This window comes from Plecotus auritus, assembly GCF_963455305.1.
Source record: "Plecotus auritus genome assembly, chromosome: 9".
Classification (NCBI taxonomy): Eukaryota; Metazoa; Chordata; class Mammalia; order Chiroptera; family Vespertilionidae; genus Plecotus; species Plecotus auritus.
The window spans coordinates 108,313,467-108,335,867 of NC_137783.1; the positions used below are offsets into that span (position 1 = coordinate 108,313,467).

General features: G+C 39.1%; 1 pseudogene across 1 annotated transcript; it reads right to left on the reverse strand.

Moving 5' to 3' along the window:
• Nucleotides 1-9,233: 9,233 nt before the first annotated feature.
• On the reverse strand, nucleotides 9,234-21,057 carry LOC308233638 (magnesium transporter NIPA2-like; annotated as a pseudogene). The gene is made up of 2 exons: nucleotides 21,016-21,057; nucleotides 9,234-10,040 (listed from the first exon to the last, which is right to left on the reverse strand). The product of its transcript is annotated as a magnesium transporter NIPA2-like (transcript).
• Between the last annotated feature and the right edge of the window lie 1,344 nt (nucleotides 21,058-22,401).

The following is a 22,401-nucleotide window of genomic DNA, read 5'->3' on the forward strand; positions in this document are numbered from 1 at the left end:
CTGCCTGATTGCCCCCTAACTGCTCACCTGCCAGCCTGATTGACACCTAACTGCTCCCCTGCCAGCCCAATCGCCCCCAACTGCCCTCCCCTGCCAGCCCAATCACCCCCAACTGTCCTCCCCTACCAGTCCAATTGCCTCCAACTGCCCTCCCCTGCCAGCCTGGGTGCCCCTAACTGCCCTCCTCTACAGGCCTGGTCCCCCCTAACTGCCCTCCCCTGCAGGCCTGATCACCCACAACTGCCCTCCCCTGCCAGCCATCTTGTGTCAGCCATATTGTGACAGCCATCTTGTGGTGGCCATCTTGTGGTGGCCATATTGTGATGACATGGGGTGGCCATCTTGTGACAACGTGGGGGCAGCCATCTTTTGATAACATGAGGGTGTCACGCAAGGGCCACCTAGGCTTTTATTAGTATAGAGACAATAATTATCTTTCTCACAGAATTATTGTTTCTAGTCTGGCAACTTCCAAAAACATGATCAATTATTCTAGTGTAGATGGGCCTCCCATCCCATCAGAAGTGTTATATTTTTATTGCTAACTTTGAAAACTATAAAGAGAAATCCCCAGGTGTCAGAAATGAAAAACGGGTTACAGGTGATGTGCCTTAGCAGCACATAGGGAATTCCCACTCAGCTACAAATCCTGAGAGCTGAAGGCCAGGTTCCACTACACACTAAGGAGGAGGACATGGGGCTTAAGTCCTAGTCAGGTGAGGAATCTTGAGCCCAGCCCCCTGTATAAAGCTCTGCCCCCTTCCAAGAAAAGGAGACTAGAAAAGCTATACCCCAGGGTTAGAAAAGTTGCAAGGAAGCTTGATGTCTGAAGGCCTTAGGTGGGGGAAAAATGGCACTCATGAGAAATAGAAACCCCAATCTCTGCCAACTGCATATTGGAGTTTAAATGTTCTCTACCTGCATATGTAGGCACCTACTGAGATAACTTAACATAAAAATTGGGCCAGACCATTAAAACTCTTAGGTTAGGGCTGAAGTAAGCCTACTAAAATTCTTAGGTTATGGCTGAAATAAATCTGAAGTAGCTCTGTAGGGATGCCTAACAATCCAGGGCTTGCAGAATCCACTAAAAAAGTAATCCCTGATAAAGATGCTCACAAAAAAAGTAACAAACCACCTGAGGAAAGAAATGACCAAGATAGAGAGTCAATAAACACAACCAACTAGAGAGAAGAGTAAAAATAGAACTATCCAAGAGATATGAATTTAGGATTATTAAAATAGAGAGATAAGAATAGAATAGTATGAGTGGGGAAGTTGGGATGTTTTAAAAAGAATCATATAATACTCCAGAAATGAAAAACATTAAAAACTCAAAGGATGTTAAACTACATATTAGATCTAACTGAAGAGGGAATTAGAAGAGACATTGGAGGAAATCAGTCAAAATGGAGGAAAGAGACAAAGAAATAGAAAACCTAAACAAGAGTTTAAGAGACATGAAGGATAAAATGAGAAAGTCAACCATATGTCTAAGAGGAATTCCAGAAAGATTTAATAGGGGGAATGGTGGGAAATAATTTTTAAAAATATTATAGCTGTATGCATTAGAGTTCTCCAGAAAAACAGAACCAACACATGTGTATGCAAAAAAATTCTATCTTATATCTGTACCATATATATGTATATGTACATATATGTATATACATAGATATTTATTTATTATAAGGAATTGGCTCACACAATTATGGAGGTGACAAGTCCCAAGATTTACAGTTGGCAAGCTGAAGTGTACTTCCAGGCTGAGCCTAAAGGCCTGCGAACCAGGAGAGCCAATGGTGTAAGTCTGCATCTGAAAGCCAAGCAGGCTCAAGACCCAAGAGGAGCTGATGTTTCAGATTGAGTCTGAAGGCAGGAAAAGACATGTCCCAGCTCAAATAGTCAGGCAGAAGGAGTTTCTTCCTACTCCTGGTAGGGTCAGCCTTTCTGTTCTGTTTAGGCCTGATTAGATGAAGGCCACCTACATCATGGAGAGCAACCTGCTAAACTGTCTACTGATTCAAATGTTAATCTCATCCAAAAACATCCTCACAGACACATACAGGTTAATGTTGGACCAAATATCTGGACAACCCATAACACAGTCAAGTTGACACCTAAAATCAACAATCACAAAGGTTGGTAATTTTCTGGAATTGAAGAAACATACCAAGACAGTCAATAAACAATTTCATAACTAGTCAAGACCAGTGAAACTGCAAAACCACAAGACAAGAAAAAAAATGCAGAAGCCTTCATTGAAAATGGGCAGGTTACCAAAAGATGTTGATTGAATGGGGGGTGGGAGGTAATGGGGGAATAAGGACACATTAAAAAAAAAGATGTTTATTAACAACAATGACAGGAGCCTTCTCATCAGCCACAATGGAAGCCAAAAGGATAACATTTTCACAGTGCAGAAAGAAAATAAATCTCAAACTGGAATTCTCTATACAGTTAAATTTATAAGTGAGAGTTAAATTTTCAGACAAGCAAAAACAATGAGTTTACTTCATATAAACTCTTGCTGAAAGAATACTGATGAATATACTTCAGTAAGAAGAAAATTCAATCCAGAACGAATTGAAATGCAAGGAGTGCAATGCAAGTGAGGTGCTAGAGCCAGCTCACATCAGTCCAGAGAGCTGACTGTTAAAATTTCACAAATTTTATGAACTGGTCATTAGACATGGTCACTATCAGAAATTAAATTATATAAACTTACAATTAAATTAATTCTTTAAAAAAATGTAAAAAACCCTCACCATGCATTAGCTCTTAATTACTTTACTATAATTTTGCTATTATCTATTCTCTTGAGGTTATTCATATACCTTCTGTATCTATAATAGGTAGAACTATTGTACATCTCCTCCCATCTCTGCATTCAGTGATGTCACATTGGTAGCTTAAGTTTTTACATCCAGAGACCAACGAACGCTACAGATCAGTTCTCCATGACCCCCTACCACATGATAACTGATTGTTAAATACTTATCAACACACCACTGAACACAAGAAATTGGTTTCCACTCCTAGGTATATATCCAAGAGAATTAAAAACATATGTCCACCAAAAAACTTGTAATGAATGTTTATAGCAGCATTATGCATGATAGCTCAATGCCCATCAACTAATCCTGTATAATAAAAGCCTAATATGCAAATTGTCCCATTAACCGGGAGGTCAACTGGGAGTTCAACGGGGGTGGGGGTGGGGGGAGGGAGAAGGAAAGTCCTGGCCGGCAGCAGCAGCAGCTGCTAGGGCCCTTATCTATGCATGAATTTCATGCACTGGGCCTCTAATAAGATAAATAAATTGCTATATCCATACAATGGAATAGTATTCAGGCATACAAAGGAATGAGGTACCAATACCTGCTCCAATATGGATGAAATGTATGAACATTATGTTAAGTGAAAGAAGCCAGACAAATGCAAAAGACCATGTATTACATTTAAATGAAATGTCCAGCATAGGCAAATCCATAGAAACAGAAAATAGTTTAAGGAATGAAAAGGTGATGGGTATGGGATTTCTTTTGAAATGATAAAAATGTTCTAAAATTAGTGGTGATGGAAAAAAATAAAAATTAGTGGTGATGGTTGCATAATTTTGTGAATTTAATTGTATGTGAATTAGGCAAATAAATTGGTATGTAGGTTTGTAAATCTAAATAGATAATGGCTGTTCAAACATCTAATGGAGGGGTTAGTGGTTAAAAATAGGTTGGAACTAAAATACTAAAAAATTACTTTGAAGATAGGAAGAGGTGGAGATCAGAATCAAAGAATTCTAAGGGACCTGAAATCTTCACAATGAACTAGAGATGATTATTAACTTAAAAATGTAAATCAAGTATGCACATTAAAAATGTTAGAACACCCACTAAAAGAATATACTGTATAACTTTCAAACCACTAGTGAGAATAAAAAGGGAGTAAAGAAAACAACTGGATCAAAAAATGGCAGGATAAGATGATAAAGAAAAAACACATGGCAAATAGACAAAACAAAGCAATGGGGGGAAATAGCCCCAATACATCATAATAATAAAAAATATAAACATGCCTAAGAAAAGATAAAGATTTTCAGATTGAATTTTTAAAAATACAGCTGTATGTCAATTATAAGAATAAATTCATAACATAATGACACAGAAATGTTAAAAGATTGGAAAAAATCCTGGCTTGGTTGGCTCAGTTAGTTGGACATTTTCCTATGCACAGAAAAGTTGCCGGTTCCATACCCGGTCAGGGTATACTAGTATGTCCGGTTTGTGGGCTCGATCCCCAGTAGGGGGTGTGCAGGAGGCAGTCAATCGATATTTCAATCTCATATTAATGTTCTTTTTCTCCCTCTCTCTCTAAAATATCAATTTTAAAAAATGGGAGAAAACAAACTTGGCAAATACTAAGCAAAATAATGCAATGATAATATATTTAAGGCGAAACGCATTATTAGGGAGTCATATACTTTAATGATAAATGGGACAATTCATCGGTAAGATATAATGACCCAGAACATCTTTGTGCCAACTGGAAACATTGCCTCCAAATATATAAGACAAAATGATAAGAAGAAATGGACAGATTTAAATAGTGGGAGATTTTTTTTTAAAGCAGGAATAAACAAAATGTAATGAAAATTACTGCTTAAATATTAAGAAAGCTATAATTTTAAATATGACTAGAATTCTATACATTATATTTACATAATGATTCTGGTTTTACCTTCCCAAGAGCAGTTTCCCAGAAGGAAGGAAAGGCAACCTATAGAATGTCTGGGGCTCACACTGCCTTCTCAGGCCCAGGGTTCCCTGACAGAGCAAAAAATTGAAGTGCAGAAGCAAGCATCCCTTCCTTGCCCCTCTCCCCTGCTCCCTTTTGCTTTTATTTGAAGCATTTTTGAATAACAAATGCAAAATCAGGTTTGGATATAAAAAACTAGATGGCCATTCCAATTCAGGATTGTGTTTCATTAGAGGTGACCTGGCACAAAAAGAATGTGAATTACCCCTCATTACAAGGACATGGTGACAGACGGCAAAGGTCACACATAAGTCTTTTGTGATCTCTGAGCAAAGGTGTAGCGAGTATAAACTCATCTGTAAAATAAGATTTGACCCGATGGCCTCACATATCCTAGTGGGAGCTTTTAACACATCTTCCTCAATAGCTGATAGATTAACAAAACACTTGCAAGGCTACAGAAGATCTGACCAACACACCAGTCAAGCTTTTTCCTTTCCATACTTGTGTTCTTAGGCCTCAAAAGTTCCTCTTCCCTATTGCCATACATTGAGTCAGTTGCAAAGCCTTGTGGATTCTCACAGCACAGTGGTTTGGTTCTGTGCCAAAACTCTTTCATCCTAAAGCTAGTTCTTTGGGTCAGGCGTTAGTTGCCTCTTGCCTAAACCATTGTAATCGTCTCCTAATTGACCCTCCTATATTATAGAGAATTGCTCATGTGGTTCAGTAGTTTCATTTTGATGTTATTCGTTTTATATTTGGATTAAGCCAGACCAAAGGTACTACAATATTTCAGTCACCGTAGAATCACTTTTACTGAATTGAGGTCTGGTGTGAAGCTATTGGCTATCTGCAGGAATGATAAAGACAAGATCCTGGGAAACTCCTTCTGGCTCGTATATTATTCCAGGCACATACAGTACCCCCTTTATGAGGAATATGGCAGGGAGGGGGGTATTCTGAAATCTGTACTTCCCCTGTACAACCAGTTTATATCTATTTTATAGACAATATATCATGTAATTGATATTTCCACTATGCTAGGGTCACTAAGAAACACTCAGGCAAATTTACTGGCCACTTTAAACAAGTATGTAGATAATAATAGCAAATATTTTTGAATGCTTGCTCTGAACCAAATGCTTTTCATATATTAATCTATTTAACCCCCATCTCATTTCAATGAGATAGGACTTTTATGATCCCCAGTTTAAGATGAGGAAATTGAAGCCCAGAACGATTATATATCTGGCCGAGGGTACACAGCTAGTAAGATGAACCCAGAATTTGAACCCAGGCAGCCTGGTTCCACAATCCATACTCTTAAATCACTATATGACATTACTTCTTTAAATCTTATAACATATATGTCTATGTGCTAATCATAGCCTCTGGCTTTATTAATTTCCTATGCTTACACTGGCCAAGATGTAGTAATAGGGACTGGATTACCTTCCACTGAAGCAGCTAAAAGTCTGGACATAATATATGAAACAGTTTTTAAGACACTGGATATCAGGCAACTAAAGACAGTAATCCCTGCCCTAGCCAGTTTGGCTCAGTGGATAGAGTATTGGCCTGCGGACCAAAGGGTCCCGGGTTCGATTCTGATCAAGGATATGTACTTTGGTTGCAGGCTCCTCCCCAGCCTGGGCCCTGGTTGGGGCTCCAATCGACGAGTTTCTCTCACATTGATGTTTCCCTCTGTCTTTCCCTCTCTCTTCTACTCTCCAAGAGAATCAATGGAAAAGTGAGGATTAACAAGACAAAAACAAAAGACAGTAATCCCTGAGAGACAGAAAACAAGTGAAGTAAGCCGTACAATTGTCCCTGCTTACCTCCTAGAGTTTCTAGGCTGTGGTGCCCAGGGAGTAAACCCAGGCAGAACCCAATCATTTCCCTGAGTTGAGGAGATGGATTAGGAATCTGGGGAGGTCGAGGTGTCAAGAGTTCATAGGGAAGAATATCAGAGAAGACAGCTACACACAAACAAAAATCTCTGGCTATCTGCTGAGGGTTCCCCTTGAGTCTTCAGCATACATACCGGGAAACTATCTGAGGCCAGTGAGGGAACCATCTAAAAAGGACTAGAAGGAACAATTTTTAAAATATATATATATATATTTTTTATTTTTAGAGAGAAAGGAAGGGAGAGGGAAAGAGAGATAGATACATCAATGAGAGAGAAACCTCATTGATCGGCTGCCTCCTGCATGCCCCCTACTGGGGATCAAACTTGTAACCCAGGCTTGTGACGTGACCAGGAATCAAACTGGTAACCTCTTGGCTCATGGGTCCATACTCAACCACTAAGCCACATACGCCAAGCTTAAAGATTTTTTAAAAATTGATTTTTAGAAGGAGAGAGGGAGAGAGAAACATTTATGTGAGAGCCAAATATCGATAGGCTGCCCCTGCACGCCCCACACTGGGGATGGAGCCCACAACCACAGCATGTACTCTGACTGGGAATGGAACTGGCAACCTTAGTGCACAGGACGCTACTCCAACCAACTGAGTCACACTAGCCAGGGCTAGAAGGAACAATACTTGGAGATCATATAGGTATAGTTTCTATTCCCAACATTCAGAGTAGTAAGGCACATTTCACAAGGCATCAGGCGAGCTTTGCCATAATAATGGGCAAAATTAACCCCAGACTCATGTTACTCTGGTCCCATCTAACAAAGCTTAAAAGTAGTCAAAAACTATTTCCAAAAAGCTAAAGGACCCAAACAGAAGGACCAGAGGGGGAAAATTAGTCAACTGAAACTAACCAAGATAGGTATAATGGAGCCCTAACCATTTTGGCTCAGTGGGTAGAGCATCGGCCTGAAGACTGAAAGGTCCCAGGTTCAATTCAGGTCATGGGCATGTACCTTGGTTGCAGGTATATAACCAGTAGGAGGTGTGCAGGAGGCAGCTGCTCGATGTTTCTAACTCTCTATCCCTCTCCCTTCCTCTCTGTAAAAAATCAATAAAATATATATATTTTTTAAAAGGTAGGTATAATGGATAAATAAGGACATTAAAAGTTATTATTGTATTCTATGTAAGATGCTAGCTAAAAAACTGGGCTTGTTAAATAGAGAAACGGAGCCCTAACCAGTTTGGCTCAGTGGATAGAGCAATGGCCTGCGGACTTAAGGGTCCCGGGTTCGACCCTGGTCAAGGGCATGTACCTTGGTTGTGGGCACATCCCCAATATGGAGTGTGCAAGAGGCAGCTGAATCGATGTTTCTAACTCTCTATCCCTCTCATTTCCTCTCTGTAAAAAAATCAATAAAATATATTTTAAAAAAAATAAATAGAGAAATGGAAATATAAAAAAGACCCAAAATCACAGAAACAGCAGGCATATTCGGTATTCATATCTTGGTTTCTAAATACCATTTTCCAGTAAAAGGAACCATGGCTCTTTAGAGAAATGGTTGGTTGCAGATAAGGAACAGGGAAAGTACAAAATGATGCTGGAGCATGTTGTAGTGCCAGAAAGTAAGCAAATGCTCAAAACACCCACAAAAGGATGGGAGGAAGTATGTCAAAGAGACACAGAAGCCAACCACAAAGAGCATTCAATGGCCAAAACAACTAAATAAATAACATAGTGTTAGATTATAACCCAAAATGTAAAATAAATATATATATGTCCAAATTGATATTAAATGATTGAATAAATAAATAAGGGAGAAAAAAATAACTCTTCCATACAGAAGAATTCCAAATCATATATGTAAATACTCTCCCCTCTCCAGGTGGTAGAATTTAATCACTTCCCTTCCCCTGATTATGGGCTAAACTTAAAGACTTGCTTCCAATGAACAGTATGGAAAAGGAAAAATAGTAGCTTCACAGTATGAAAATCTAGCAAAACTACCTTAGCCAAGTGATTAAAGTTTATATCACCAATGATGTCATGTGGATATCATGTGCCCTTTGATTGGATTTAACAAGGACCTTTCCCCTCTATGCTATTCCTTTTTAACACCCAAAACTCTAGTCTAATAATCATGACAAGAACATCAAACAAACTCAAAATTAAAGGGTATTCTATAAAATACATGACTAAAACTCATCAAAACGTTCAAGGTCATGAAAAACAAGAAAAAGACTGATAAATTGTCATGGGTCAAAAAAGACTAAAGAGACGTAACAAGTAAATGAAATTTGATTACCTTGATTGGTCCTGGAACAGACATTAATGGAAAAAAATTTTTTATTTTATTTTTTAGATTTTGTTGAAAAAAATTTTAATACTGTTACAATAATACAATGGTAACAAAAATTGGCCAGGTACTGAGGTTATTTTAGTGGGCTACCATCATTTAAATATAAGAAAAGTAATTTCTTCATCCAAATTAGTGAAACCTTAAAAAAAGATTGTCTCTAGAGAACATTATTTGAGAATAATGCATTTTCTGACATATTCTGATACTCAAATTCACTTTACAACAACAATTATAAACTTGATTCTTTCTTTCTTAAAAAGCTGTCAGATTTTCATTTCTTCGGGAGACATTCTCCCGGTGTGCTGTTCAATCCCACAGGTTAAACTTTCTTCATTATTGTTAAGAACTTCATACATATAAGTGAGATTGCCATTTATTGATTTTTTACCTTTTTGAAAAGACACGGGAAGGCTTGCTAGACTAAAGCTGACATCTTTAAGGGCGTGCAGCAAGAATATCCCCACAATGATTGTGCAGAAGTCACTCGAGGTACCGACAGTGTCGTCCACAGGCATGTCCTGCCACTCCTTAAAGAGAATAGCTGAGCAGGTCAGCATGGAGGTTGTGAAGAAAACGTAGTAGATGGGGGTGACGAGGGAGGTGTTGAATATGTCCAGGGCCCTGTTCAGGCTGTTGATCTGCGTGCTCACACAGATGATGAGACTCAGCAGCAGGGCCCAGGCCAGGGGGTGCTGCAGCACAGGCTTGCCAGCAAACAGCTCCTTGATAGCTATGCCCAGGCCTTTTACACAGGAGACCGAAAAACGCTCCAATCACAAAGCAGATTGTGATGTACATGAGAACGTTCATCTGTCCATGGCGGGGTCCCAACACGAAGATTAGTATCGAGGACACAATGACCACAAGTGTTTCAAAGACCACGAAACCTGAATCCCCAAGCTTGTGTGATATCTCGTTTAAGGTCTTGATCTCTTCTTCCTTTGGCACATGAATGACCATAACTGTGTAGCCCAGAATGCTCAGCAAGCATACAATCTTCCCATGAAGATTCAGCCTTTCATTGAGGAAGTATGAAGAAAGAATAGCACTATCAATCAACTTTGGGAATAGTAACCAGAATCCAGACTTCCATGTGGGCTCAGGTTACTGACTGCCTCATTAATGGTGGCCTCTTACAAGGCCGCTGAGTCTCGCGACACTAACTCTGGAAAAATTCTTGAAATCTGAAAGAAGTGTGGGGTTGGGCTAATAGTAATGTACCAATGTTGGTATCTTAGTTTTTATAACTACACCATGGCAGTATAAGGTAATAAAATTAGGGGGACTGAAACCAAAGGAGGCACAAATGAGAATGCTCTGTACTATCTTTGCAAGTTTTCTGTAAATCTAAAGTTATCTGTATATATAAAAGCCTAAGTGACCGACCAGTCAACCAGTTGCTATGACGCGTACTGTCCACCAGGGGGCAGATGGTCAATGCAGGAGCTGCCCCCTGGTGGTCAGTGAACTCCCACAGCCAACCTCCCGCAGTCAGCCAACCTCCCATGGTCCCTCCCCCTGGCTGGCTGCCACCCCATCGGCTCCAATAGGGGGGCCAGCCAGCCAACCTCCTGTGGGTCCCTCCACCTGGCTGGCTGAGCCCGTCCCCCCTCCCCTGATTGGCCCTAATCACCAGCCAGGCTGAGGGACCCCACCCATGCATGAATTCGTGCACCAGGCTTCGAATTCCAAAATAAAAAAAAAAACCTATTAAAAACCCCAAATCGAACTTCTAGAGATGGGAATTACAATATTGGAAACAAAAAATATACAAAATGGGATAAAAATAGATTAAACATTTCAAAAGAAAGGATTAGGGAATTTAGAGACACAGCAATAGAAATTATACAAAAAGACACAGAGAAAAAAGACAGAAAAAAATGGACAGAGCCTAATGAGCTGAGGACAACTTCAAGTGGCCCAATATACAAGTAATTGGAGTCCTATAGGAAGAAGGGGTCAAAAAATACTTGAAGATGAAAACTTTAGGCCCACAAATCCAAGAAGGTCAATGAACTCCAAGCACAAGAAATATGAAGAAAACTATACCATGGCATTTCTTAATAAAATTGCTTAAGTCAGTGATAAAAAGTCTTAAGAGCACCAAGAGAGGAAACAGCACATACAGAGGAACAAGGATAAGAATTACATCAGCCTTATCCTGTTTGGCTCAATGGATAGAGCATTAGCCTGTGGACTGAAGGGTCCTGGGTTTGATTTCGGTCAAGGGCACATGCCTGGGTTGCGGGCTCAAACCCCAGTAGGGGATGTGCAGGAGGCAGCCAATCAATGATTTTCTCTCATCATTGATGTTTCAATCTCTCTCTCCCTCTCCCTTCTTTTTTCTGAAATCAATAAAAAATATTTTTTAAAAAAGAATTATAGCAGACTTTTAATCAGAAACAGTGTAAGACAGAAGATAGTGGGGCAAAATATTTAAGGTACAGAAATAAAAGAATTGCCGCCCTGGCTGGTGTGGCTTTGTTGGTTGGAGCATCATCCTGTTCACCAAAAGGTGATGGGTTCTATTCCAAGTCAGGGCACATGCCCAGGTTGCTGGCTCTATCTCAAGTGCAGGGCATGCAGGATATAGCCGATCAATGTTTCTCTCTCATCATTATGTTTCTACCTCTCTTTCCCTCTCCTTTACCCTCTGTAATCAATAAAAAATTATTTTAAAAAATGTGCCCATCATCATTAGTCAATACGGAAATGCAAATCAAAACCACAATGACATATCACTTAACACTCACAAGGATGGATACACTTTTTAAAAGGGAAAATAAGTGTTGGTAAGAATCTGGAGAAGTTGGAACCCTCACTTCATACATTGCTGGAGAGAATGTAAAATTGTGCAATCACTATGGAAAACAGTTTGGTGGTTCCTCAATAAGTTAAGTAGAACTACAATAGGCTCCAGTAATTCCACTCATAGGTAATTCCACTCACAGGAGAGAATTAAAAATAAGTGTTCAAATAAAACTTGTACATACATGTTCATAGTAATACTATTCACAGTAGTCAAAATGAGGAAACACAAATGTTCACCTATGGAGGAATGAGTAAACAAAATTTAGTATATCAATACAACGGAATATTGTTTGGCCTTAAAGGAAATGAAGCACTGACACCTGCTACACTGTAGATGAATCATTTTTTAAAATTTTATTTTATATTCTTATTGATTTCAGAGAGGAAGGAGATGGAGAAAGAGAAACATCAATGATGAGAGAGAATCATTGATCGGCTGCCTCTTGCACACCTCCTATTGGGGATCGAGCCTGCAACCCCGGCATGTGCTCTTGACTGGAATCAAACCCAGGACCCTTCAATCCACAGGCCGACGCTCTATCCACTCAGCCAAACCAGCGAGGGCTGAATCTTGAAAACATTATGCTAAGTAAAAGAAGACAAACACAAAAGGCCATATATTGCATGATTCAATTTATATGAAACTTCCATCGTTGGCAAATCCATAGAGGCAGAAAGTTGATTAGTAGTGTGGAGAGACTGGGAGTAGAAAGAGAATAGAGAGTGACTGCTTTTGGATACAAGATTTCTTTCTGGAGTGAAAAAAATTGTTCTGGAACTAGAGAGTGGTGATGGATGTACAACACTGTGAATGTAGTAAGTACCACTGAAATGCACATTTTTAAATGGTTAAAATGGTGAAATGTATGTGAATTTTACCACAATAAAAAAGCAAAGACTATTCTTTCCTTTAAAGTATATTTTTATTGATTTCAGAGAGGAAGGGAGAGGGAGAGAGAGATAGAAACATCAATGATGAGCGAGAATCATTGATTAGCTGCCTCCTGCATGCCCCACACTGGGGATGGAGCCTGCAACCTGGGCATGTGCCCTGACCAGTAATTGAACCATGACTTCCTGGTTCATAGTTTGATGCTCAATCATTGAGCCACGCTAGCTGGGCAAAAGTCTGTTATTTCATTCATCTATCAAACATGTATTGAGCAGTTCCTGGCAAGTTTATTTGGGATGCAGGGCATACACAGAATTATCAGATATGGTCTTGGCTTTTGAGGAATTCATGGGTTGGGAGGGGAGGAAAAACATTCTGCAAATAAGTTCAATTAAGTGTTAGTTTCCTTGAATGTGCATTAAACTTGGGTGGCTGCTTTACAGAGAGGTGGGGGATGGAGAACAGCAATGGTAAGGCTGAGTCATGAGTGATGAGTAGGAGTTTGCCTTCTACATGGCAGCAGGAAGATTTCAGGCAGAAGGTGTGACCTGAACCAGCTCAAAAGGCTGATGTCAAAAAGCTTCTGGCTTTCAGCAAACCCTAAACCAAATAGCATATGTGCCGTGGTGTAGAAGATGGACTTCAGGACAATGAGGTGACAATGGATGACCACCCACCCCTGTCTGGTTGTAGTAGGTGACACTAAGAAATGATAGGGGAATGGCATGGACCTGACGGGATGTGAGGCTCAGAGAAAGTGTGATTCCAATATTGGGTCACTTGGTGGGTGGTGTATATTGCTGGTTCCTAAGGTGGGCCTGCAGGACATGCTGTTCTCAGGGAACATCAGACTACAATGAACACCTGCCCTTCTTATGTAGTCTATTATTTTTAATATATACACTTTTTTTTTTTTTTGCAGTTGAAACCTACTTCCCTTTTCCTTGGGCTTCCTCTGTTTTCCTGTTTGAAGTATATGTTACTATGGAAATGTCATGGCACAGAAAAGTGGCATTTATAAGTGAGGTGTAAAGAATTTTCAGAACATCCAGAAACACAAGTCTAGGGTTTAGAAATATAAGCCCTAATGATGTGATAGTGTTCATGCCTTCAGACACTGTGTTATAAATATAAACACACCCGGAAACTTTAGACAGCATAGAGGAGATAGTTGAGAACTTTATTAGGATTTATGTGGCCAGATTTTTTAAATGTATATGAGAAATATTAAAAACACAAAACATAACACACTACTTGGGAAGAACATCTGGAAAAAATGAACGAGAGAATGCCAACATTTACTTATGAGTACACACCTCTGGAAGAAGGACCAGGGGGGCTAGATACCCCACGGAAACTTTGGAAAAACCTTTGTAGCACCTTCTGTGCTATAAATATGTTCCATAAAAATTGCATGTAAATCAACTGTTGGTAAATCATATTTACCAAATGTAAGGGTGACCGCTGTTTTAAAGAAATCTTAAGAATGTAAGAATGTACACTTTAGTAGAGGAAATTATTACCAATGGAGTAACGGAAAAAACACCCTGGACTGAGTGAAATTCAAGGTCCTTCATTATTATCCTGGCTCTGCCACCAACTAGATGTGTGATTCAAGAAAAGTCACTTAACTTCTGTGGGCCAATTTCCTCATCTAATCTGAGTTGTAATTCTGAATTTTCACTTATTAGTTTCTTAAAGCAAGGTACAGTGATATTGGGCCACAGCCTAATGTCCGGTTTCTTCTGGGAGGTAAAACTGCACACTGATGCTTGTAGATAGAGCTCAAGGTCATTTTACGTTATAGGAGCTCAGATTGGTACAGCCAACAGGCCAGTTACCATTGTTCCTTTTTTTAAAATTAAATTTATTGCGGTGATCAATTACCATTGTTCTGTATGTTTTGCATCTTCATTACCCACTTTGTTCTGTGTGTTTTGCATCTTCATTACCCACTTTCTCTTTTCCACAATCACCATAAGTGCTATCATTCCAATTTTTTGTTCCAAATTCTTTACAAAGTTTGCTCTTTAGAGCTTGTCCTCTGGGAAAAATTGACAGTCCAAAGTAGGAGCCCATTTTCGGTGGTCTTTCCACCTCTGGTCCTATTCCTATCCCATAAGACTGGAGATTGCCAAGGGCAAGGGCAAGGGCAAGGGCTGTACCCTCTGTGCCTAGTACAGGCCCAGGCCCAAAGCAGGAATTCAGTAAATGAATGCTTCTGAAGGAGGAAGCTAAGGCAGAGAGATGGGTTTGGTGAAATAACTGAACTTGAGGGGTGAACTTTTGGCAGCTGCTTTACACATTTCTGAACTTTCCAAATTTCTACAATGGGCAGAAATATAAACATACCATAAGCATTAAACTCTCCTTTTCCTGGCTTTTTGTCAATGCCCTGATCTCTCATAAATAATGCAAACTTTGCCCAGTTCTACACTATTTGGAACAGGACGTAGGGCACATATCTTTTCTTTAAGAGAAACAGCAATTACAGTTTCCTATTCTGTTTTGCTTAAACAGCAATGACCCTATGCATTTGTCTTTGTGGACCTAACACCTGCTATCTAGCTTCAGGCAAGGACCCTGCCAACAGGTTTTGGAAAAGGCCATTTACCAAGTATTTAGGCGCACCTTGATTAATCTGCCATACAGGAAGTACAAAACACACTGTAAGAATTCTTTTGTCTTCTTAAGCAAAAACAGGTTTAGGCCTTATTAACTGGCAAGAGATAGAAGGCAATGGGTCAGGCTTTTTGCCAATTTACTACCATCTTGTAGAATAATTCAGCTGTTAAAAAGACTAAAGAAGAACCAAAACCGGTTTGGCTCAGTGGATAGAGCGTCGGCCTGCGGACTGAAAGGTCCCAGGTTCGATTCCGGTCAAGGGCATGTACCTTGGTTGCGGGCACATCCCCAGTAGGGGGTGTGCAAAAAGCAGCTGATCGATGTTTCTCTCTCATCGATGTTTCTAACTCTCTATCCCTCTTCCTTCCTCTCTGTAAAATATCAATAAAATATATTTAAAAAAAAAAAAAGACTAAAGAAGAAATTACTATCTATTGAATACTTACTACATGCCAGGTTTTGTGCTGAGCCTCTCATATACTATATTATTTAAAGTAAGACTCACATCTAATAATAACTATCTAATATACTATATTTTTACTCATTTATCTTATTTTTTGTCAGTCTCCCTGACTTACATGTATGCTCATGAGGAGGAACTTTTTTATCTTATTACTACATTCTCAGTGCCAGATACATATAATCACTCAATAAATATCTGCTGAATAAACAAATTGAACAACTCCGTGAGACAGATGTTATTATTCTCCTTTTAGGGATGAGTAAGCGAAAGTGTTCCAAGAGTGCAAATAAACTGCCCAAAGTCATATATGCCTTGTTAAGGAGCAGAACTAAAACCCAAGTCTCACTCTTTTGTTCTTTTTATGACCAAAAGACTTAATTAGACTTAGACTAGATCTTGAACTCTTTTAGCTGGACAAATCTATAATCTATATGCCTATAAAACCTCATGTATTCATTTGAAAGTTTGAAATGTCATCAAGATATATTTGGCATTTTAATGATAAATTTTGCTCAAGCAACAATGAAGGACACATTTTCCCAGCATAACAACAATTTCATCTATGGATAGGCATCATCTATATCATTTATCACTTTAAGATCCCATAAAATGATTACTCTTCAGACATAAATAAAAGCACAGTAATTCTGGATACCAACAAAATAACATTTGCAAACCTTAGGGTTTTGTATGTTACAACATAATATGTGCGTGGTATTCTCAGTATGGAATAGCTAACATTCCAGTGTACATCCATGTTGCCTGAGTGTCCTAGCATGGGAGAGGTAGACTTGGCACATTGAAAGCCATGCCTGTCCTAAAGAAATCATATGGAAGGCTCAAGGATTCTTCAGTGAGTCAGTTGTAGCAAACTCCATCTTGAGAATATTCACTTTTATGAGAGAATGTAAGAACGAAATCCAAACAATGTTAATTTCACCCAGAGGTATTCCATATCCTTCTCCACTTGTCAGAATATACTTGGTTGCTACATGCTCCTTTACCTACCTAGGACTACAGAACAGGAGCATGCCACTGTGGTGTCTTTTCATACCACACTGGTTTTCTGTAGGGATTCTGGTCCATCCCTTCTTCTCTGGGGCAGACTCTTTCCCTTCTGGACCACTCCTGCTACCAACACAGTATCATACAGCCTCTGTGTCAACTCAGCCAGTTAATTGATTGTTCATGGATCAAGCTAGTGGTTTGGCTTCACTCTTTCCATTACCAACTTTTGGTGCCACGGTTTTATTCTGATAATGAAAGTAATCGTGTTTTGGAAATACTTTTGAAAAGATAAGAAACAGGAAAATTTAGAAAATACTCATCCTCCAACATCCCTAGTCATTTTTAAAACATTTTTGGATATATATATATAATTTTGTATACCACTCTTTCCATTTAACATTATAAACATTTTGCCAGGCAGTGTTAACTCTTCATAAACATTCATTATAATGATTGCATAATAGTCTATTGTAGAGTCACATCATAATTTATTCAACCAATTTTCTACTCTTGAACTTCTGGGTTGTTAAGCATAAATTCCACCCACGTTTTAGACTATTTCTTTGGGACAGATTCCCAGAATTGGAATTAGAGGATCAGAAGATATAAACATTTTTAAAACTCCTGAATGATACTGCCAAATTGCTTTTCAGAAAGCTGTTGCCAATTTACACTTCCAACATTGCCAGTGTGTTTTTCTACCAACATAGATCTGTCTAAAGGATAATAAATTTTAAGTGGAACATATAGAGGTCTGTGGCAAAGGTCATACCTATTTCCAGGTATGCAATTAACAATGAGTTAGTGTGAGCTCTTTGAACAAGTTTCATAGAAGTGGAGCAATATAATTAGATTTCAGACTGTCAGATATAAGGACTGTGTCCTTTTTGTACATTGCTCTACTCCTGCACACAGGACAGCACCTGGCACATACAGCTGCTCAATAAAAATTTGTTGAGTTAACACGGAATCTTCTTTCAGATGCAGTTTTTCAGCAGCTGTGGGATTGAGTTACTCTTTGATTCAAGGGAAACATGACTAGCTGGATTACCCTTGTAAAGGTCCATTCAATCCTGAGATTCTAGTTCAACTTTGGAAAACCAGTTTAAATGAAAGTGACACAATACAGCTCTCTTTAGGGGAAAAACAAGTAAACGCATCTAAAAGGACATATCTTGGCACCAGTTGCAAATATATATAATTTATATATAATTTACAAGCATGCAAAAAATATAATTCAGTGAGTTTGTCACCTCCATAATAGTCACTTTCATAGGTGACAAACTTATTAAAATGCTGCCAGAGGTTAAGGATATTTTGGAACTACCTTTAGTTCATTCTGTTATCATTGGTTGCAATGTGGTATCATTTGCAATATAGACAAAATTGTTTTTGAGATATTGCAAGGGCATATATAGGTAGTAGTTTGTGTAATATCATTTTCTGTTAACTTTTAAAAAATATTTTGTATGCTTTTTTATTGCAAGAAAAACAATTTTAAATATAATGTTACATATAATAAATATTAACATTTCAAGAAAAATAATCTTAAATATAATAATGTTACATGCAATAAACATTATAATTTTCTTTTTTTTTTTTTTTCAAAAAGAGCACAGAACTCATTTTGTGAACCAGAATAAGGTCAAGGTAAAATAGTCAATCATTCAGCTCTAGTTCACGCCCCTGGCACCATAAAGATTCCCATCAATATTCCGCAATTTGTGTATAGTAAATTGTCAGACACCACCAGATCAATTTGGCAGTAGGAAGCATATTGATGGAAAAGATTTGATCATCTGTCATTTTATATATATACTTTATATACACTAGACCAAGAGTCGGCAAACTATGGTCCGTGGGCCAAATCCAGCCCACCATCTGTTTTTCTACAGTATGTGAGCTAAGGAGTGTAAAAATGATTTTTTTATCTTTTTAAATGTTTGAAAAAATAAAAATATTTTGTGACATGTGAAGATTATATGAAATTAAAATTCCAGTATCCATAAATAAAGTTTGTTTGTTTTTTAGGACACAGCCATGCTCATCTGTTTCCTTATTAGCTGTCTGCTTTTGCAATAAACATTGAGTAGTTACATCAGAGACTGCATAGCCCACAAATCCTAAGACATTTCCTTTATGACCCCTTCACTAGACCTAAGTGGGTCCTGGGAGGGATTAAAGTTTCCCACTACAGATTTTTTTGTTTGTTTCTGAATATCAATACTGGGAGAAAGGTGATGCAGCTGGGACAGTATTTGCAAGGATCTAGTAAGCCAGAGAGTAGAGAGGATAAATACACAAGGATTGCCCCAGAGGATAGGATGTAAAGGCTGTAAAATCTGAGAGGTCTGACCCAACTAAGAAGCAGTGGAACATAGGGTTTCATATATAGCTCCAGCAGCAAAGGAAGCTCTTACTAATTGAGCCACATGGGACTCCGGTGAGATGCAATCCCAAGACTAGTAAGAATTGCTGGTAATGACATCTGCAAATAGCAGGCAGGTTGAACAGTTGTTGATACAGTGAGATTGTTCCCCAAAAGTACCACACTTCTTTACTAGATGTCTTCAAATCATTTAACATCCAGATTTATCTGGACACATCCAGTGGCAAATGTGAATTCTGACTAGAAAATGGATCTGAAAGGAGGGCTCTGAAAGCAGGTCCCAGGTACACATACTTCCCAAACAATCACATTTCAATGAGGATTCAAAGCCGTGGCAGAATTCGGAAGACTGCGGAATTATCCATGTTTTTCAAAATCAAAGATTGGTGAACATTTTATTCTTTCTGTTTTTGAATATTACTAGTGGGACAGGTGGAGTAAGGTAGGGTGGGGTAATGGGTGGAAAAGTTGGATAAAATCAATGAGGGGATGATCTGCCCTGGAAAGTGTTTATTCTACCAACATAGGATTGTTTCAGGACAGGATCTAAGATAATAAATTAAGTCCTTTTCATTATAGCTACTTGAAACAATTTGAGTTCACAACTTTGTTCTAGTTCTCCTGGACTTACAGCTGTGGCACATAACATTCCATGTGGATTCTGAATCAGAATGGGGATGGGAAGGGAGATCAGCGTGAAAGCCAAAGAGATTCATTAATTGATCATTTTAAGCTTGAAAATTATGGTCAAGGCTTGCAGATGGCCAGCTCTCCTCCTGACATCCTACAGAGAGCTAGGCTTCACCTCCTATGGTTAGGTGGAGCTCCTCCTGCCAGGGAAAAGACAGTTGCTGAGAGAATAGGATTTAGCTGTTATATCTCTAAAACATTTCATGACTCTTGAGTACCAGAGATAATCAAATTGCCTTCTTAACCATTTGTACGCCATAAGCATCTATAGACGAAAGCAGTGGACCTTTTTAAATTAAATTCAAAATATCGTGGCAGTTAACTGGTTAAGAAACTGGTAACATTGGTTACTGCTGGGGAGTGGAACTCCCGGTGGCTAAGGGTGAGGAAAGGAGCTTTTTTCTCTCTGTATGCCCCTTATCAAAAACAAAAACAAAAGAACACATTCCCCCATGTTGCCCATCCCACTTTCTAAGGATAGGAAGGCAACCTGGGGCCAGGGCTGGAACCATTTCCTTACTGAGGACTGAAGTAGGATCTGGAAGAGGGATTAAAAACCAGAAGAGAGTGGAGTTAGTTGCAAGTTGAGTGAAAAACCATGACCAAAAGGGCAATTGAAGATCAGCACACCAAAGTGACCAAAGCAGCTACTGGAGGGAGGTGTGGTCTAGAACCAGAAAACAAAGCACCAGGGAAACAGAGAAGCAAGAGCGAACTGGTGAAGAATAAATTGAGAGATGTTTGAGAAAACCCAAGGACAAGACCCTGGGGCATGATGATGGGTGAGCCCCTGAGACTACAGGATCAGGAGCTCAAGAGCCCAAGAGCCCTGGGCAACAAGGTGCAGGCTGGGGCAAAATTCACATTGGCATCTGGTGATACTCCTAGATCATGCTCTAGCCTGGGGTTTAGTGATTCTGAACAGTCATGTGTGGTTTGCTCTGGATGAATGTTTGGGCAGTAATTTTACTTCCGCAAAATCTGAGGTACAACAGGGAAATCATCTCATTGAGTACTTTCTAGGAAACTTTGCAAATGGGTATTGGGTTCAAGTAGTCATCTGACTTGACTTCTACTCAGGACAAGATCTTAAGATAATAAATTAAGTCCTTTTCATTATAGCTACTTGAAACAATGAGTTAACAGTCCTGATTACCTGCTTCTGGTTGCTGTGTCCAAACCCTGTAGGGGCCAACATTGCTCCTGGTATCCTATACTCCAGCATGATCTTGGTCCAGCACCTTTGGAAGGGTCACTCCAGCTCGGTGCACAGGATGGGAATAAGTCCAGATATAAGTTCTCTCAGGACCTCTGTATTATAATAGGTTGAAGATAATGTCTGTAGGTACTGTTATGGGATCCTGGCCCTTGCCCAGGAGTACACAATTCTGCAACAATTATCAAGGATTAACATGAGGTTCATTAACCAACATCACCCCAATAAATTCAGTATTTTTTTTAAAATATGAAGTTCAGTCACACAGTTGCACTAGAGAGCCACAGGGTCTTTGTTCCAGAATGTAGTATAGAGTGCTTGTGGGGAACTCCGGCTCTCATCTGATGTAGGAAGATGTAATGGTCCAGAAATAGAAGACCTAGAAATCGCTAAGAAGGTAGAAGCCTATATATATCTTGCTTGGTTTGAGTTTTCTTGCATGTTATCTTTTATTTGTGGGATAAAGTCTAGGTTTCAGAGTGCCTCAAAACTGAGAGATATTAGTGGTGAACTTGTAATTTTTTTGAAGATACGGTGAAAGAACTAAAAATAACTGTTGAATAACAGTAACCTCTACTATCAACTAATATTGTTTACTAACTTAGTAGTTGAATAATAGGAGCTATTATACGTAAAAATTTTTGGGTAAAACACAGGCATTAGCCAATCCTATGAAATGCTGTTAATAACCAACCATCCTTCACCTCCACCAGACATTCTGAGATGTTTCATTACTTGGAACCCACTTGAGAAAAGTTCCATTCCATAAGTCCTGGCAGAGAGGCAGGAAAATATAAGGGGTTTGAACTTACTAGTATATAGATTGCTTTGGGGAGAAGGGGTTGATGAGAGAATAATCCAGTAAGTAGGTTATTATAAACCTATCCACTATTCATAAACTGGCATAGAGTTGGGGGCAGAGGAGAGGAAGCAAATGATTCCAAATTGTTAATCTTCTGTAATACCATTATCTTCCTCTTTGGACTTTGCTATTTCAGCCAAAAGTGCCATCATTTTCTTACTAATGTAGCTTCAAAGTCTCATGCTGTTCCACCTGCCTGGGAAGCTCTCCCTAATTTCCTAGCCCCTTGTCCCATCTTTCCTTATAGATCCCACTCAAGAACCACCTCATCCATGAAGTCCACTCAGCCCTTGGTGATTTTGTTTCATAAGGTCACACTATCAGTGCCCAGCAAAGTTCTAAAAATGCAGGTGCTCAAAAAGCACTTGAAAATGTTGGTGATAGTTACTAAAATCAGGCTGCTGTGTGGGTATCAGCATGAGCATGTAGACAGCAGACAGCACAGCCTGGTTTTGAGTCCCTTG